The sequence below is a fragment of the Carassius gibelio genome, chromosome A20 (genome assembly GCF_023724105.1).
Source record: "Carassius gibelio isolate Cgi1373 ecotype wild population from Czech Republic chromosome A20, carGib1.2-hapl.c, whole genome shotgun sequence".
Taxonomy (NCBI): Eukaryota; Metazoa; Chordata; class Actinopteri; order Cypriniformes; family Cyprinidae; genus Carassius; species Carassius gibelio.
The window spans coordinates 432,354-449,853 of NC_068390.1; the positions used below are offsets into that span (position 1 = coordinate 432,354).

Here is a 17,500-nt window from a genome sequence, read left to right on the forward strand (position 1 = left end):
TACTAGTTAGACTCTTTCCAAACTATAATTCTTGACTAAATGTATAATTAAGTTAAATATTATGAAGTTCCAATAACAATATACAAAACTATACCATTCAAAAGCTTGATGTAAATAATATACATGTAACAAATACATGTAACTGTAACAAATGTAACAAAAAATGGTGTTCTTTTAATTTACCCCCTAAAAAACCTGAAAAATGTCCTCTGCTATTTTCAACATTAATAATAATGATAACAATAAATGTTTTTTTTGTTGTTGTTGTTTTTTAGAAATTCAGATTGTTAAAAGGATTTCTTGAGGATTGTGTGACTGGAGTAATAATGCAAAAATAAAATTAGTTTGAAAGTCAGCTTTGATTGTTCCTAATAAACTGTTTAACTGCTCCCCCATATTAAATTATGTTGTGGGATAATTAAATATATTCTAAATAAACTACAAACTTAAAATGATATACATTTATTTTGTTCTCACGTTCTTTCTTGTAACACCTCCCTCTCAGTGACAACAGCTGACTGAGCGGCTCTTTATGCAGCTCATTATGCAGGGCTTTGTCTTCTCAGGTGTAAATCATAATGACATTCATGATAGTTGACGCCTACTCTCATATGACCTTTACCAACAAAAAGTGTCTTAGAAAATGTAAATCAATGTATTGTTTTCTGTAAGTGAGTAAACAAGATGATTTTCACATGAATTACAAAGAAAAATTCTAGGCTACAAGCTCCAGTTCTCAAAAATTCCAGGCACCATTGTTCTTTATGTTTGCCTTGTTCAAGTGTTTTAACATTGTTCGTTTTTCACTAACCACAAGGGAGATCCCTTGATACCCGAGAGCAGGAAGGAACACCGTTCCAGTACAGAGCCAGCAGAAGAGATGGACCGTAGTGATAGCAAGGTCAGGCCAAAGAAAGACCTTCGCCCGAACAGGGACTTGAACCCTGGAACCTCAGATTAAAAGTCTGATGCTCTACCGACTGAGCTATCCGGGCTCTTGTGGAGCAAAGAAGAGACGCAGGTGTCACGGGATGAAAGCTAGAAGCAGTTAGGACAAAGGACCATAGAAGGCACAATTACCATCACAGAAAGCTAAAGCAATACTGCAAAGCCCTCCCGTAGTCAGCAGGGTTCGAACCTGCGCGGGGAGACCCCAATGGATTTCACGTCCATCGCCTTAACCTCTCGGCCACGACTACGTCTAGCTGGGCAGGCCCAGTTGTCTGGTGTCACCCTGCACAGGCCAGGCATCAAAAACAAAATAGAGAAGAAAGATGAGGTGGTAAAAAAATGGCAACCTTCCCGTACACTCAACGCCAGAGTATTGCCGTGACTCGGATTCGAACCGGGGTTGCTGCGGCCACAACGCAGAGTACTAACCACTATACGATCACGGCGTGCCACTGGCTCACCCGAGTTAACCCCTGGAGCCCGAATAGAAGAAGCACCAGCGGTGTGTTGGTCCATCGAAGAGGGACTGGACATTTCGCAAATCAGTGGGAGGACCTTGAAAAATTCATGGACGCTTTTCCTCACGGCCTTCAGCGTAGTCGGCAGGATTCGAACCTGCGCGGGGAGACCCCAATGGATTTCTAGTCCATCGCCTTAACCACTCGGCCACGACTACAAGAACAGACCAACTCCTGCTCAGTTTGTGTGCAACACTGCTGCCTGACCTTCTTGCAAACATCCCAGCTCAGTCAGCAAGCGGACTGTAACCCAGTAAAGGGTTTCCTTTTTTTGGATACAGACATAATAACAACAAAACTTTGTGCACTTCTAAAGATAACAAACAAGATGTGCTGTCTGCAGCCTTTGTCTGCGCTGATCTTCATTTACAAACACGTCATTAAAATGAACTGTAACTCCGTGAATACTCAACGAAGAGACATGAGAGAGATATCTATAGAAAGCTTGACATGTCTACTTTTAAACTAAACGAGTGCTGCCTAAAACAAATGTTCTGTGATAAAGTAATCCATATGAAAACAAGGCGATGTGCTTTTTTCACGTCTCCCTTCATTATATCTAATGTGACCACGCCCCACGCTGAACGCTCTATTCAGATTCAAACTGAAGCGCAGCTTGAATACGCCCACACAGAAGAAAAAGCAGCCAGACTGTTGTTCAAGTGCTTTTATTTTACTGTTTGCTTCGCGATGAGAGGAATAACACATAATTCACCCCAAAAAGATGTGACGTGGTTGAGGATTTGAGAAATGGATTTCCTCAGAAAAAAAAGAATGAAGCACTTTATTCAGCAGAGATCATAAACATGAGTAAGTCTCTTTATATTTATTTATATACTTGTACTAGCTTTCACATAACGTCTAAACATTTTACTAGTTAGACTCTTTCCAAACTATAATTCTTGACTAAATGTATAATTAAGTTAAATATTATGAAGTTCCAATAACAATATACAAAACTATACCATTCAAAAGCTTGATGTAAATAATAGAAATGTAACAAATACATGTAACTGTAACAAATGTAACAAAAAATGGTGTTCTTTTAATTTACCCCCTAAAAAACCTGAAAAATGTCCTCTGCTATTTTCAACATTAATAATAATGATAACAATAAATGTTTTTTTTTGTTGTTGTTGTTTTTTAGAAATTCAGATTGTTAAAAGGATTTCTTGAGGATTGTGTGACTGGAGTAATAATGCAAAAATAAAATTAGTTTGAAAGTCAGCTTTGATTGTTCCTAATAAACTGTTTAACTGCTCCCCCATATTAAATTATGTTGTGGGATAATTAAATATATTCTAAATAAACTACAAACTTAAAATGATATACATTTATTTTGTTCTCACGTTCTTTCTTGTAACACCTCCCTCTCAGTGACAACAGCTGACTGAGCGGCTCTTTATGCAGCTCATTATGCAGGGCTTTGTCTTCTCAGGTGTAAATCATAATGACATTCATGATAGTTGACGCCTACTCTCATATGACCTTTACCAACAAAAAGTGTCTTAGAAAATGTAAATCAATGTATTGTTTTCTGTAAGTGAGTAAACAAGATGATTTTCACATGAATTACAAAGAAAAATTCTAGGCTACAAGCTCCAGTTCTCAAAAATTCCAGGCACCATTGTTCTTTATGTTTGCCTTGTTCAAGTGTTTTAACATTGTTCGTTTTTCACTAACCACAAGGGAGATCCCTTGATACCCGAGAGCAGGAAGGAACACCGTTCCAGTACAGAGCCAGCAGAAGAGATGGACCGTAGTGATAGCAAGGTGAGGCCAAAGAAAGACCTTCGCCCGAACAGGGACTTGAACCCTGGACCCTCAGATTAAAAGTCTGATGCTCTACCGACTGAGCTATCCGGGCTCTTGTGGAGCAAAGAAGAGACGCAGGTGTCACGGGATGAAAGCTAGAAGCAGTTAGGACAAAGGACCATAGAAGGCACAATTACCATCACAGAAAGCTAAAGCAATACTGCAAAGCCCTCCCGTAGTCAGCAGGGTTCGAACCTGCGCGGGGAGACCCCAATGGATTTCACTTCCATCGCCTTAACCTCTCGGCCACGACTACGTCTAGCTGGGCAGGCCCAGTTGTCTGGTGTCACCCTGCACAGGCCAGGCATCAAAAACAAAATAGAGAAGAAAGATGAGGTGGTAAAAAAATGGCAACCTTCCCATACACTCAACGCCAGAGTATTGCCGTGACTCAGATTCGAACGGGGGTTGCTGCGGCCACAACGCAGAGTACTAACCACTATACGATCACGGCGTGCCACTGGCTCACCCGAGTTAACCCCTGGAGCCCGAATAGAAGAAGCACCAGCGGTGTGTTGGTCCATCGAAGAGGGACTGGACATTTCGCAAATCAGTGGGAGGACCTTGAAAAATTCATGGACGCTTTTCCTCACGGCCTTCAGCGTAGTCGGCAGGATTCGAACCTGCGCGGGGAGACCCCAATGGATTTCTAGTCCATCGCCTTAACCACTCGGCCACGACTACAAGAACAGACCAACTCCTGCTCAGTTTGTGTGCAACACTGCTGCCTGACCTTCTTGCAAACATCCCAGCTCAGTCAGCAAGCGGACTGTAACCCAGTAAAGGGTTTCCTTTTTTTGGATACAGACATAATAACAACAAAACTTTGTGCACTTCTAAAGATAACAAACAAGATGTGCTGTCTGCAGCCTTTGTCTGCGCTGATCTTCATTTACAAACACGTCATTAAAATGAACTGTAACTCCGTGAATACTCAACGAAGAGACATGAGAGAGATATCTATAGAAAGCTTGACATGTCTACTTTTAAACTAAACGAGTGCTGCCTAAAACAAATGTTCTGTGATAAAGTAATCCATATGAAAACAAGGCGATGTGCTTTTTTCACGTCTCCCTTCATTATATCTAATGTGACCACGCCCCACGCTGAACGCTCTATTCAGATTCAAACTGAAGCGCAGCTTGAATACGCCCACACAGAAGAAAAAGCAGCCAGACTGTTGTTCAAGTGCTTTTATTTTACTGTTTGCTTCGCGATGAGAGGAATAACACATAATTCACCCCAAAAAGATGTGACGTGGTTGAGGATTTGAGAAATGGATTTCCTCAGAAAAAAAAGAATGAAGCACTTTATTCAGCAGAGATCATAAACATGAGTAAGTCTCTTTATATTTATTTATATACTTGTACTAGCTTTCACATAACGTCTAAACATTTTACTAGTTAGACTCTTTCCAAACTATAATTCTTGACTAAATGTATAATTAAGTTAAATATTATGAAGTTCCAATAACAATATACAAAACTATACCATTCAAAAGCTTGATGTAAATAATATACATGTAACAAATACATGTAACTGTAACAAATGTAACAAAAAATGGTGTTCTTTTAATTTACCCCCTAAAAAACCTGAAAAATGTCCTCTGCTATTTTCAACATTAATAATAATGATAACAATAAATGTTTTTTTTGTTGTTGTTGTTTTTTAGAAATTCAGATTGTTAAAAGGATTTCTTGAGGATTGTGTGACTGGAGTAATAATGCAAAAATAAAATTAGTTTGAAAGTCAGCTTTGATTGTTCCTAATAAACTGTTTAACTGCTCCCCCATATTAAATTATGTTGTGGGATAATTAAATATATTCTAAATAAACTACAAACTTAAAATGATATACATTTATTTTGTTCTCACGTTCTTTCTTGTAACACCTCCCTCTCAGTGACAACAGCTGACTGAGCGGCTCTTTATGCAGCTCATTATGCAGGGCTTTGTCTTCTCAGGTGTAAATCATAATGACATTCATGATAGTTGACGCCTACTCTCATATGACCTTTACCAACAAAAAGTGTCTTAGAAAATGTAAATCAATGTATTGTTTTCTGTAAGTGAGTAAACAAGATGATTTTCACATGAATTACAAAGAAAAATTCTAGGCTACAAGCTCCAGTTCTCAAAAATTCCAGGCACCATTGTTCTTTATGTTTGCCTTGTTCAAGTGTTTTAACATTGTTCGTTTTTCACTAACCACAAGGGAGATCCCTTGATACCCGAGAGCAGGAAGGAACACCGTTCCAGTACAGAGCCAGCAGAAGAGATGGACCGTAGTGATAGCAAGGTCAGGCCAAAGAAAGACCTTCGCCCGAACAGGGACTTGAACCCTGGAACCTCAGATTAAAAGTCTGATGCTCTACCGACTGAGCTATCCGGGCTCTTGTGGAGCAAAGAAGAGACGCAGGTGTCACGGGATGAAAGCTAGAAGCAGTTAGGACAAAGGACCATAGAAGGCACAATTACCATCACAGAAAGCTAAAGCAATACTGCAAAGCCCTCCCGTAGTCAGCAGGGTTCGAACCTGCGCGGGGAGACCCCAATGGATTTCACGTCCATCGCCTTAACCTCTCGGCCACGACTACGTCTAGCTGGGCAGGCCCAGTTGTCTGGTGTCACCCTGCACAGGCCAGGCATCAAAAACAAAATAGAGAAGAAAGATGAGGTGGTAAAAAAATGGCAACCTTCCCGTACACTCAACGCCAGAGTATTGCCGTGACTCGGATTCGAACCGGGGTTGCTGCGGCCACAACGCAGAGTACTAACCACTATACGATCACGGCGTGCCACTGGCTCACCCGAGTTAACCCCTGGAGCCCGAATAGAAGAAGCACCAGCGGTGTGTTGGTCCATCGAAGAGGGACTGGACATTTCGCAAATCAGTGGGAGGACCTTGAAAAATTCATGGACGCTTTTCCTCACGGCCTTCAGCGTAGTCGGCAGGATTCGAACCTGCGCGGGGAGACCCCAATGGATTTCTAGTCCATCGCCTTAACCACTCGGCCACGACTACAAGAACAGACCAACTCCTGCTCAGTTTGTGTGCAACACTGCTGCCTGACCTTCTTGCAAACATCCCAGCTCAGTCAGCAAGCGGACTGTAACCCAGTAAAGGGTTTCCTTTTTTTGGATACAGACATAATAACAACAAAACTTTGTGCACTTCTAAAGATAACAAACAAGATGTGCTGTCTGCAGCCTTTGTCTGCGCTGATCTTCATTTACAAACACGTCATTAAAATGAACTGTAACTCCGTGAATACTCAACGAAGAGACATGAGAGAGATATCTATAGAAAGCTTGACATGTCTACTTTTAAACTAAACGAGTGCTGCCTAAAACAAATGTTCTGTGATAAAGTAATCCATATGAAAACAAGGCGATGTGCTTTTTTCACGTCTCCCTTCATTATATCTAATGTGACCACGCCCCACGCTGAACGCTCTATTCAGATTCAAACTGAAGCGCAGCTTGAATACGCCCACACAGAAGAAAAAGCAGCCAGACTGTTGTTCAAGTGCTTTTATTTTACTGTTTGCTTCGCGATGAGAGGAATAACACATAATTCACCCCAAAAAGATGTGACGTGGTTGAGGATTTGAGAAATGGATTTCCTCAGAAAAAAAAGAATGAAGCACTTTATTCAGCAGAGATCATAAACATGAGTAAGTCTCTTTATATTTATTTATATACTTGTACTAGCTTTCACATAACGTCTAAACATTTTACTAGTTAGACTCTTTCCAAACTATAATTCTTGACTAAATGTATAATTAAGTTAAATATTATGAAGTTCCAATAACAATATACAAAACTATACCATTCAAAAGCTTGATGTAAATAATAGAAATGTAACAAATACATGTAACTGTAACAAATGTAACAAAAAATGGTGTTCTTTTAATTTACCCCCTAAAAAACCTGAAAAATGTCCTCTGCTATTTTCAACATTAATAATAATGATAACAATAAATGTTTTTTTTTGTTGTTGTTGTTTTTTAGAAATTCAGATTGTTAAAAGGATTTCTTGAGGATTGTGTGACTGGAGTAATAATGCAAAAATAAAATTAGTTTGAAAGTCAGCTTTGATTGTTCCTAATAAACTGTTTAACTGCTCCCCCATATTAAATTATGTTGTGGGATAATTAAATATATTCTAAATAAACTACAAACTTAAAATGATATACATTTATTTTGTTCTCACGTTCTTTCTTGTAACACCTCCCTCTCAGTGACAACAGCTGACTGAGCGGCTCTTTATGCAGCTCATTATGCAGGGCTTTGTCTTCTCAGGTGTAAATCATAATGACATTCATGATAGTTGACGCCTACTCTCATATGACCTTTACCAACAAAAAGTGTCTTAGAAAATGTAAATCAATGTATTGTTTTCTGTAAGTGAGTAAACAAGATGATTTTCACATGAATTACAAAGAAAAATTCTAGGCTACAAGCTCCAGTTCTCAAAAATTCCAGGCACCATTGTTCTTTATGTTTGCCTTGTTCAAGTGTTTTAACATTGTTCGTTTTTCACTAACCACAAGGGAGATCCCTTGATACCCGAGAGCAGGAAGGAACACCGTTCCAGTACAGAGCCAGCAGAAGAGATGGACCGTAGTGATAGCAAGGTGAGGCCAAAGAAAGACCTTCGCCCGAACAGGGACTTGAACCCTGGACCCTCAGATTAAAAGTCTGATGCTCTACCGACTGAGCTATCCGGGCTCTTGTGGAGCAAAGAAGAGACGCAGGTGTCACGGGATGAAAGCTAGAAGCAGTTAGGACAAAGGACCATAGAAGGCACAATTACCATCACAGAAAGCTAAAGCAATACTGCAAAGCCCTCCCGTAGTCAGCAGGGTTCGAACCTGCGCGGGGAGACCCCAATGGATTTCACGTCCATCGCCTTAACCTCTCGGCCACGACTACGTCTAGCTGGGCAGGCCCAGTTGTCTGGTGTCACCCTGCACAGGCCAGGCATCAAAAACAAAATACAGAAGAAAGATGAGGTGGTAAAAAAATGGCAACCTTCCCGTACACTCAACACCAGAGTATTGCCGTGACTCGGATTCGAACCGGGGTTGCTGCGGCCACAACGCAGAGTACTAACCACTATACGATCACGGCGTGCCACTGGCTCACCCGAGTTAACCCCTGGAGCCCGAATAGAAGAAGCACCAGCGGTGTGTTGGTCCATCGAAGAGGGACTGGACATTTCGCAAATCAGTGGGAGGACCTTGAAAAATTCATGGACGCTTTTCCTCACGGCCTTCAGCAAACAGCGTAGTCGGCAGGATTCGAACCTGCGCGGGGAGACCCCAATGGATTTCTAGTCCATCGCCTTAACCACTCGGCCACGACTACAAGAACAGACCAACTCCTGCTCAGTTTGTGTGCAACACTGCTGCCTGACCTTCTTGCAAACATCCCAGCTCAGTCAGCAAGCGGACTGTAACCCAGTAAAGGGTTTCCTTTTTTTGGATACAGACATAATAACAACAAAACTTTGTGCACTTCTAAAGATAACAAACAAGATGTGCTGTCTGCAGCCTTTGTCTGCGCTGATCTTCATTTACAAACACGTCATTAAAATGAACTGTAACTCCGTGAATACTCAACGAAGAGACATGAGAGAGATATCTATAGAAAGCTTGACATGTCTGCTTTTAAACTAAACGAGTGCTGCCTAAAACAAATGTTCTGTGATAAAGTAATCCATATGAAAACAAGGCGATGTCCTTTTTTCACGTCTCCCTTCATTATATCTAATGTGACCACGCCCCACGCTGAACGCTCTATTCAGATTCAAACTGAAGCGCAGCTTGAATACGCCCACACAGAAGAAAAAGCAGCCAGACTGTTGTTCAAGTGCTTTTATTTTACTGTTTGCTTCGCGATGAGAGGAATAACACATAATTCACCCCAAAAAGATGTGACGTGGTTGAGGATTTGAGAAATGGATTTCCTCAGAAAAAAAAGAATGAAGCACTTTATTCAGCAGAGATCATAAACATGAGTAAGTCTCTTTATATTTATTTATATACTTGTACTAGCTTTCACATAACGTCTAAACATTTTACTAGTTAGACTCTTTCCAAACTATAATTCTTGACTAAATGTATAATTAAGTTAAATATTATGAAGTTCCAATAACAATATACAAAACTATACCATTCAAAAGCTTGATGTAAATAATATAAATGTAACAAATACATGTAACTGTAACAAATGTAACAAAAAATGGTGTTCTTTTAATTTACCCCCTAAAAAACCTGAAAAATGTCCTCTGCTATTTTCAACATTAATAATAATGATAACAATAAATGTTTTTTTTGTTGTTGTTGTATTTTAGAAATTCAGATTGTTAAAAGGATTTCTTGAGGATTGTGTGACTGGAGTAATAATGCAAAAATAAAATTAGTTTGAAAGTCAGCTTTGATTGTTCCTAATAAACTGTTTAACTGCTCCCCCATATTAAATTATGTTGTGGGATAATTAAATATATTCTAAATAAACTACAAACTTAAAATGATATACATTTATTTTGTTCTCACGTTCTTTCTTGTAACACCTCCCTCTCAGTGACAACAGCTGACTGAGCGGCTCTTTATGCAGCTCATTATGCAGGGCTTTGTCTTCTCAGGTGTAAATCATAATGACATTCATGATAGTTGACGCCTACTCTCATATGACCTTTACCAACAAAAAGTGTCTTAGAAAATGTAAATCAATGTATTGTTTTCTGTAAGTGAGTAAACAAGATGATTTTCACATGAATTACAAAGAAAAATTCTAGGCTACAAGCTCCAGTTCTCAAAAATTCCAGGCACCATTGTTCTTTATGTTTGCCTTGTTCAAGTGTTTTAACATTGTTCGTTTTTCACTAACCACAAGGGAGATCCCTTGATACCCGAGAGCAGGAAGGAACACCGTTCCAGTACAGAGCCAGCAGAAGAGATGGACCGTAGTGATAGCAAGGTGAGGCCAAAGAAAGACCTTCGCCCGAACAGGGACTTGAACACTGGACCCTCAGATTAAAAGTCTGATGCTCTACCGACTGAGCTATCCGGGCTCTTGTGGAGCAAAGAAGAGACGCAGGTGTCACGGGATGAAAGCTAGAAGCAGTTAGGAAAAAGGACCATAGAAGGCACAATTACCATCACAGAAAGCTAAAGCAATACTGCAAAGCCCTCCCGTAGTCAGCAGGGTTCGAACCTGCGCGGGGAGACCCCAATGGATTTCACGTCCATCGCCTTAACCTCTCGGCCACGACTACGTCTAGCTGGGCAGGCCCAGTTGTCTGGTGTCACCCTGCACAGGCCAGGCATCAAAAACAAAATAGAGAAGAAAGATGAGGTGGTAAAAAAATGGCAACCTTCCCGTACACTCAACGCCAGAGTATTGCCGTGACTCGGATTCGAACCGGGGTTGCTGCGGCCACAACGCAGAGTACTAACCACTATACGATCACGGCGTGCCACTGGCTCACCCGAGTTAACCCCTGGAGCCTGAATAGAAGAAGCACCAGCGGTGTGTTGGTCCATCGAAGAGGGACTGGACATTTCGCAAATCAGTGGGAGGACCTTGAAAAATTCATGGACGCTTTTCCTCACGGCCTTCAGCGTAGTCGGCAGGATTCGAACCTGCGCGGGGAGACCCCAATGGATTTCTAGTCCATCGCCTTAACCACTCGGCCACGACTACAAGAACAGACCAACTCCTGCTCAGATTCTGTGCAACACTGCTGCCTGACCTTCTTGCAAACATCCCAGCTCAGTCAGCAAGCGGACTGTAACCCAGTAAAGGGTTTCCTTTTTTTGGATACAGACATAATAACAACAAAACTTTGTGCACTTCTAAAGATAACAAACAAGATGTGCTGTCTGCAGCCTTTGTCTGCGCTGATCTTCATTTACAAACACGTCATTAAAATGAACTGTAACTCCGTGAATACTCAACGAAGAGACATGAGAGAGAAATCTATAGAAAGCTTGACATGTCTACTTTTAAACTAAACGAGTGCTGCCTAAAACAAATGTTCTGTGATAAAGTAATCCATATGAAAACAAGGCGATGTCCTTTTTTCACGTCTCCCTTCATTATATCTAATGTGACCACGCCCCACGCTGAACGCTCTATTCAGATTCAAACTGAAGCGCAGCTTGAATACGCCCACACAGAAGAAAAAGCAGCCAGACTGTTGTTCAAGTGCTTTTATTTTACTGTTTGCTTCGCGATGAGAGGAATAACACATAATTCACCCCAAAAAGATGTGACGTGGTTGAGGATTTGAGAAATGGATTTCCTCAGAAAAAAAAGAATGAAGCACTTTATTCAGCAGAGATCATAAACATGAGTAAGTCTCTTTATATTTATTTATATACTTGTACTAGCTTTCACATAACGTCTAAACATTTTACTAGTTAGACTCTTTCCAAACTATAATTCTTGACTAAATGTATAATTAAGTTAAATATTATGAAGTTCCAATAACAATATATAAAACTATACCATTCAAAAGCTTGATGTAAATAATATAAATGTAACAAATACATGTAACTGTAACAAATGTAACAAAAAACGGTGTTCTTTTAATTTACCCCCTAAAAAACCTGAAAAATGTCCTCTGCTATTTTCAACATTAATAATAATGATAACAATAAATGTTTTTTTTTTGTTGTTGTTGTTTTTTAGAAATTCAGATTGTTAAAAGGATTTCTTGAGGATTGTGTGACTGGAGTAATAATGCAAAAATAAAATTAGTTTGAAAGTCAGCTTTGATTGTTCCTAATAAACTGTTTAACTGCTCCCCCATATTAAATTATGTTGTGGGATAATTAAATATATTCTAAATAAACTACAAACTTAAAATGATATACATTTATTTTGTTCTCACGTTCTTTCTTGTAACACCTCCCTCTCAGTGACAACAGCTGACTGAGCGGCTCTTTATGCAGCTCATTATGCAGGGCTTTGTCTTCTCAGGTGTAAATCATAATGACATTCATGATAGTTGACGCCTACTCTCATATGACCTTTACCAACAAAAAGTGTCTTAGAAAATGTAAATCAATGTATTGTTTTCTGTAAGTGAGTAAACAAGATGATTTTCACATGAATTACAAAGAAAAATTCTAGGCTACAAGCTCCAGTTCTCAAAAAATCCAGGCACCATTGTTCTTTATGTTTGCCTTGTTCAAGTGTTTTAACATTGTTCGTTTTTCACTAACCACAAGGGAGATCCCTTGATCCCCGAGAGCAGGAAGGAACACCGTTCCAGTACAGAGTCAGCAGAAGAGATGGACCGTAGTGATAGCAAGGTGAGGCCAAAGAAAGACCTTCGCCCGAACAGGGACTTGAACCCTGGACCCTCAGATTAAAAGTCTGATGCTCTACCGACTGAGCTATCCGGGCTCTTGTGGAGCAAAGAAGAGACGCAGGTGTCACGGGATGAAAGCTAGAAGCAGTTAGGACAAAGGACCATAGAAGGCACAATTACCATCACAGAAAGCTAAAGCAATACTGCAAAGCCCTCCCGTAGTCGGCAGGGTTCGAACCTGCGCGGGGAGACCCCAATGGATTTCAAGTCCATCGCCTTAACCACTCGGCCACGACTACAAGAACAGACCAACTCCTGCTCAGTTTGTGTGCAACACTGCTGCCTGACCTTCTTGCAAACATCCCAGCTCAGTCAGCAAGCGGACTGTAACCCAGTAAAGGGTTTCCTTTTTTTGGATACAGACATAATAACAACAAAACTTTGTGCACTTCTAAAGATAACAAACAAGATGTGCTGTCTGCAGCCTTTGTCTGCGCTGATCTTCATTTACAAACACGTCATTAAAATGAACTGTAACTCCGTGAATACTCAACGAAGAGACATGAGAGAGATATCTATAGAAAGCTTGACATGTCTACTTTTAAACTAAACGAGTGCTGCCTAAAACAAATGTTCTGTGATAAAGTAATCCATATGAAAACAAGGCGATGTGCTTTTTTCACGTCTCCCTTCATTATATCTAATGTGACCACGCCCCACGCTGAACGCTCTATTCAGATTCAAACTGAAGCGCAGCTTGAATACGCCCACACAGAAGAAAAAGCAGCCAGACTGTTGTTCAAGTGCTTTTATTTTACTGTTTGCTTCGCGATGAGAGGAATAACACATAATTCACCCCAAAAAGATGTGACGTGGTTGAGGATTTGAGAAATGGATTTCCTCAGAAAAAAAAGAATGAAGCACTTTATTCAGCAGAGATCATAAACATGAGTAAGTCTCTTTATATTTATTTATATACTTGTACTAGCTTTCACATAACGTCTAAACATTTTACTAGTTAGACTCTTTCCAAACTATAATTCTTGACTAAATGTATAATTAAGTTAAATATTATGAAGTTCCAATAACAATATACAAAACTATACCATTCAAAAGCTTGATGTAAATAATATACATGTAACAAATACATGTAACTGTAACAAATGTAACAAAAAATGGTGTTCTTTTAATTTACCCCCTAAAAAACCTGAAAAATGTCCTCTGCTATTTTCAACATTAATAATAATGATAACAATAAATGTTTTTTTTGTTGTTGTTGTTTTTTAGAAATTCAGATTGTTAAAAGGATTTCTTGAGGATTGTGTGACTGGAGTAATAATGCAAAAATAAAATTAGTTTGAAAGTCAGCTTTGATTGTTCCTAATAAACTGTTTAACTGCTCCCCCATATTAAATTATGTTGTGGGATAATTAAATATATTCTAAATAAACTACAAACTTAAAATGATATACATTTATTTTGTTCTCACGTTCTTTCTTGTAACACCTCCCTCTCAGTGACAATTCAATTTTCAATTCAATTCAAGTTTATTTGTATAGCGCTTTTTACAAAACAAATCGTTACAAAGCAACTTTACAGAAAATTATGTTTCTACAATATTTAGTAGTAGCTAGTAGTTTGTGCACATTTGACAGGATTTTAGAAAAACTAAAAAATAATAATAATACAAGACGTAGTCAGCTAGACGATGAACTATCAATATTATTAATTAAGTTATTATATGATTAAGTCACACATTTAGGAATAATTGTTAGTTCTGTTTGTTCATTCAGGGTTAGCATCATCTGAGGTCCTCTGAGGGTCAGCATCATCTCTTCTCAGGTGTTCTGGATCCAGACTGGAGCTTGTGTAAATCCTAGTTACCACGGGATGTGAATCCCGTGGCAAAACATAGAAACAAAATACAGACATCATTAGCATAGCTGCTGATCCAACAAAGTAAAATTAGTTTAACCCAAGCTAATGAATAAAAATGCACCTTTGATCAGATGCAACTACACTCACAATTAAAAAGATACATTATTCGAATGCTTGGCGAAAGAGATGTGTTTTTAATCTAGATTTAAACAAAGAGAGTGTGTCTGAACCCCGAACATTATCAGGAAGGCTATTCCAGAGTTTGGGAGCCAAATGTGAGAAGGCTCTACCTCCTTTAGTGGACTTTGCTATCCTAGGAACTACCAAAAGTCCAGCGTTTTGTGACCTTAGGGTGCGTGATGGGTTGTAACGTGGTAGAAGGCTAGTTAGGTACGCTGGAGCTAAACCATTTAGGGCCTTATAGGTAAGTAATGATAATTTGTAACTGATGCGGAACTTAATAGGTAGCCAGTGCAGAGACTGTAAAATTGGGGTAATATGATCATATTTTCTTGACCTCGTAAGGACTCTCGCTGCTGCATTTTGGACGACCTGTAGCTTGTTTATTGAAGAAGCAGGACAACCACCTAGAAGTGCATTACAATAGTCCAGTCTAGAGGTCATGAATGCATGAACTAGCTTTTCTGCATCAGAAACAGATAACATGTTTCGTAGCTTGGCAATGTTTCTAAGATGGAAGAATGCAATTTTTGTAACATTGGAAATATGATTTTCAAAAGACAAATTGCTGTCTAATATAACACCCAGATTTCTGACTGTAGAGGAAGTAACAGTACATCCGTCTAGTTGCAGATTGTAATCTACAAGATTCTGTGTAGTGTTTTTTGGTCCAATAATTAATATCTCCGTCTTATCCGAATTTAATTGGAGAAAATTCTTTGTCATCCAATCTTTTACATTTTTAACACAATCTGTTAGCTTAGATAATTGGGAAGTTTCATCTGGTCTCGTTGATATATATAGCTGAGTATCATCAGCATAACAGTGGAAGCTAATTCCGTATTTTCTAATAATATTACCAAGGGGCAACATGTATATTGAAAATAGAAGGGGACCTAGGACGGATCCTTGTGGCACTCCATATTTTACTGATGATAAATGAGATGACTCCCCATGTAAGTAAACAAAATGGTAGCGATCGGACAGGTAGGATCTAAACCATCTTAGAGCCTGCCCTTGAATACCTGTATAGTTTTGTAATCGATCTATGAGTATGTCATGATCTATGGTGTCGAACGCAGCACTAAGATCAAGTAAGACTAGAAATGAGATGCAGCCTTGGTCTGACGCAAGGAGCAGGTCATTTGTAATTTTAACAAGTGCAGTTTCTGTGCTATGGTGGGGCCTAAAACCTGACTGAAATTCTTCATACAGATCATTTTTATGCAGGAAGGTGCTCAATTGAGCAGACACAACTTTTTCTAAAATTTTAGACATAAATGGAATATTTGAAATAGGCCTATAATTTGCCAGTACACTAGGATCTAGTTTTGGTTTCTTAATAAGAGGCTTGATAACCGCCAGCTTGAATGGTTTTGGGACGTGTCCTAAAGATAACGACGAGTTTATGATATTGAGAAGCGGTTCTTCGGCTACAGGTAACAGCTCTTTCAGTAATTTAGTGGGTACAGGATCTAATAAACATGTTGTTGGTTTAGATACAGTGATAAGTTTATTTAGCTCCTCCTGTCCTATGGTTGTAAAGCACTGCAGTTTATCTTTGGGTGCGATGGATGAAACTGAAGTGTTAGATGCTGTAGAATCTACATTCGCTATTGTATTTCTAATGTTATCTATTTTATCAGTGAAGAAATTCATAAAGTCATTACTATTTAACGTTGGTGGAATATTTGAATCAGGTGGCATCTGGTAATTTGTTAACTTAGCCACTGTGTTAAATAAAAACCTTGGATTGTTTTGGTTATTTTCAATGAGTTTGTGTATATGCTCTGCCCTAGCAGTTTTTAGAGCCTGTCTATAGCTGGACATACTGTTTTTCCATGCAATTCTAAAAACTTCTAAGTTAGTTTTTCTCCATTTGCGTTCAAGACTACGAGTTACTTTCTTGAGAGAGTGAGTATTACTGTTATACCATGGTACAGTACGTTTTTCTCTAACTTTTTTCAATTTGATTGGGGCAACAGCTTCTAATGTATTAGAGAAAATAGTGCCCATGTTGTCAGTAATTTTGTCTAATTCATGTGTATTTTTGGGTACAAATAGCAGTTGAGATAGATCAGGCAGGTTATTTGCGAATCTGTCTTTGGTGGCTGGAACAATAGTTCTGCCCAGACGGTATCGCTGCGACATATAGTTAATATCAGTTATACGCAGCATGCACGATACGAGGAAATGGTCTGTAATATCATCACTTTGAGGTACAATATCTATAGCAGTAAGATCGATGCCATGCGATATAATTAAATCTAGTGTATGATTAAAACGATGAGTGGGCCCGGTGACATTTTGCTTGACTCCAAAGGAGTTTATTAGGTCAGTAAACGCAAGTCCTAATGTATCATTTGTATTATCAACGTGAATATTAAAATCTCCCATGATTAGCGCCTTATCAACTGTAACTAGAAGGTCTGAGAGGAAATCTGCAAATTCTTTTAGGAATTCTGTATACGGCCCTGGTGGTCTATACACAGTAGCCAGAGCAAGAGATACATTAGATTTCTTTTGCATGTCTGACAGAGTAACATTTAGCATTAGTATTTCAAAAGAGTTAAACCTGTATCCTGTTTTCTGGGTAACATTGAGAATATCACTATATATTGTTGCAACACCCCCGCCACGACCAGTCTGACGGGGATCATGCTTATAACAGTAGTTTGGTGGAGTAGACTCATTTAGACCAAAATAATCATTTGGTTTTAGCCAGGTTTCAGTCAAGCAGAGTAAATCAAAACTATTATCTGTGATCATTTCATTTACAATAACTGCTTTTGGTGTGAGTGATCTAATATTTATGAGCCCAAACTTTAAAA

At 39.1% G+C, this 17,500-nt stretch overlaps 9 non-coding genes across 9 annotated transcripts; all 9 read right to left on the reverse strand.

The window, feature by feature from the left end:
• Positions 1–1,545: 1,545 nt before the first annotated feature.
• trnas-aga (transfer RNA serine (anticodon AGA)) lies at positions 1,546–1,627 on the reverse strand. The gene has a single exon. It is a non-coding gene; the product is annotated as a tRNA-Ser (tRNA).
• Positions 1,628–3,263: 1,636 nt separating this feature from the next.
• On the reverse strand, positions 3,264–3,336 carry trnak-uuu (transfer RNA lysine (anticodon UUU)). The gene has a single exon. It is a non-coding gene; the product is annotated as a tRNA-Lys (tRNA).
• A 550-nt stretch (positions 3,337–3,886) lies between these two features.
• On the reverse strand, positions 3,887–3,968 carry trnas-aga (transfer RNA serine (anticodon AGA)). The gene has a single exon. It is a non-coding gene; the product is annotated as a tRNA-Ser (tRNA).
• Positions 3,969–6,226: 2,258 nt separating this feature from the next.
• On the reverse strand, positions 6,227–6,308 carry trnas-aga (transfer RNA serine (anticodon AGA)). The gene has a single exon. It is a non-coding gene; the product is annotated as a tRNA-Ser (tRNA).
• Positions 6,309–7,944: 1,636 nt separating this feature from the next.
• Positions 7,945–8,017, reverse strand: trnak-uuu (transfer RNA lysine (anticodon UUU)). Its single transcript has one exon. It is a non-coding gene; the product is annotated as a tRNA-Lys (tRNA).
• A 557-nt stretch (positions 8,018–8,574) lies between these two features.
• trnas-aga (transfer RNA serine (anticodon AGA)) lies at positions 8,575–8,656 on the reverse strand. The gene has a single exon. It is a non-coding gene; the product is annotated as a tRNA-Ser (tRNA).
• A 2,258-nt stretch (positions 8,657–10,914) lies between these two features.
• trnas-aga (transfer RNA serine (anticodon AGA)) lies at positions 10,915–10,996 on the reverse strand. Its single transcript has one exon. It is a non-coding gene; the product is annotated as a tRNA-Ser (tRNA).
• A 1,637-nt stretch (positions 10,997–12,633) lies between these two features.
• trnak-uuu (transfer RNA lysine (anticodon UUU)) lies at positions 12,634–12,706 on the reverse strand. Its single transcript has one exon. It is a non-coding gene; the product is annotated as a tRNA-Lys (tRNA).
• A 122-nt stretch (positions 12,707–12,828) lies between these two features.
• On the reverse strand, positions 12,829–12,910 carry trnas-uga (transfer RNA serine (anticodon UGA)). Its single transcript has one exon. It is a non-coding gene; the product is annotated as a tRNA-Ser (tRNA).
• Between the last annotated feature and the right edge of the window lie 4,590 nt (positions 12,911–17,500).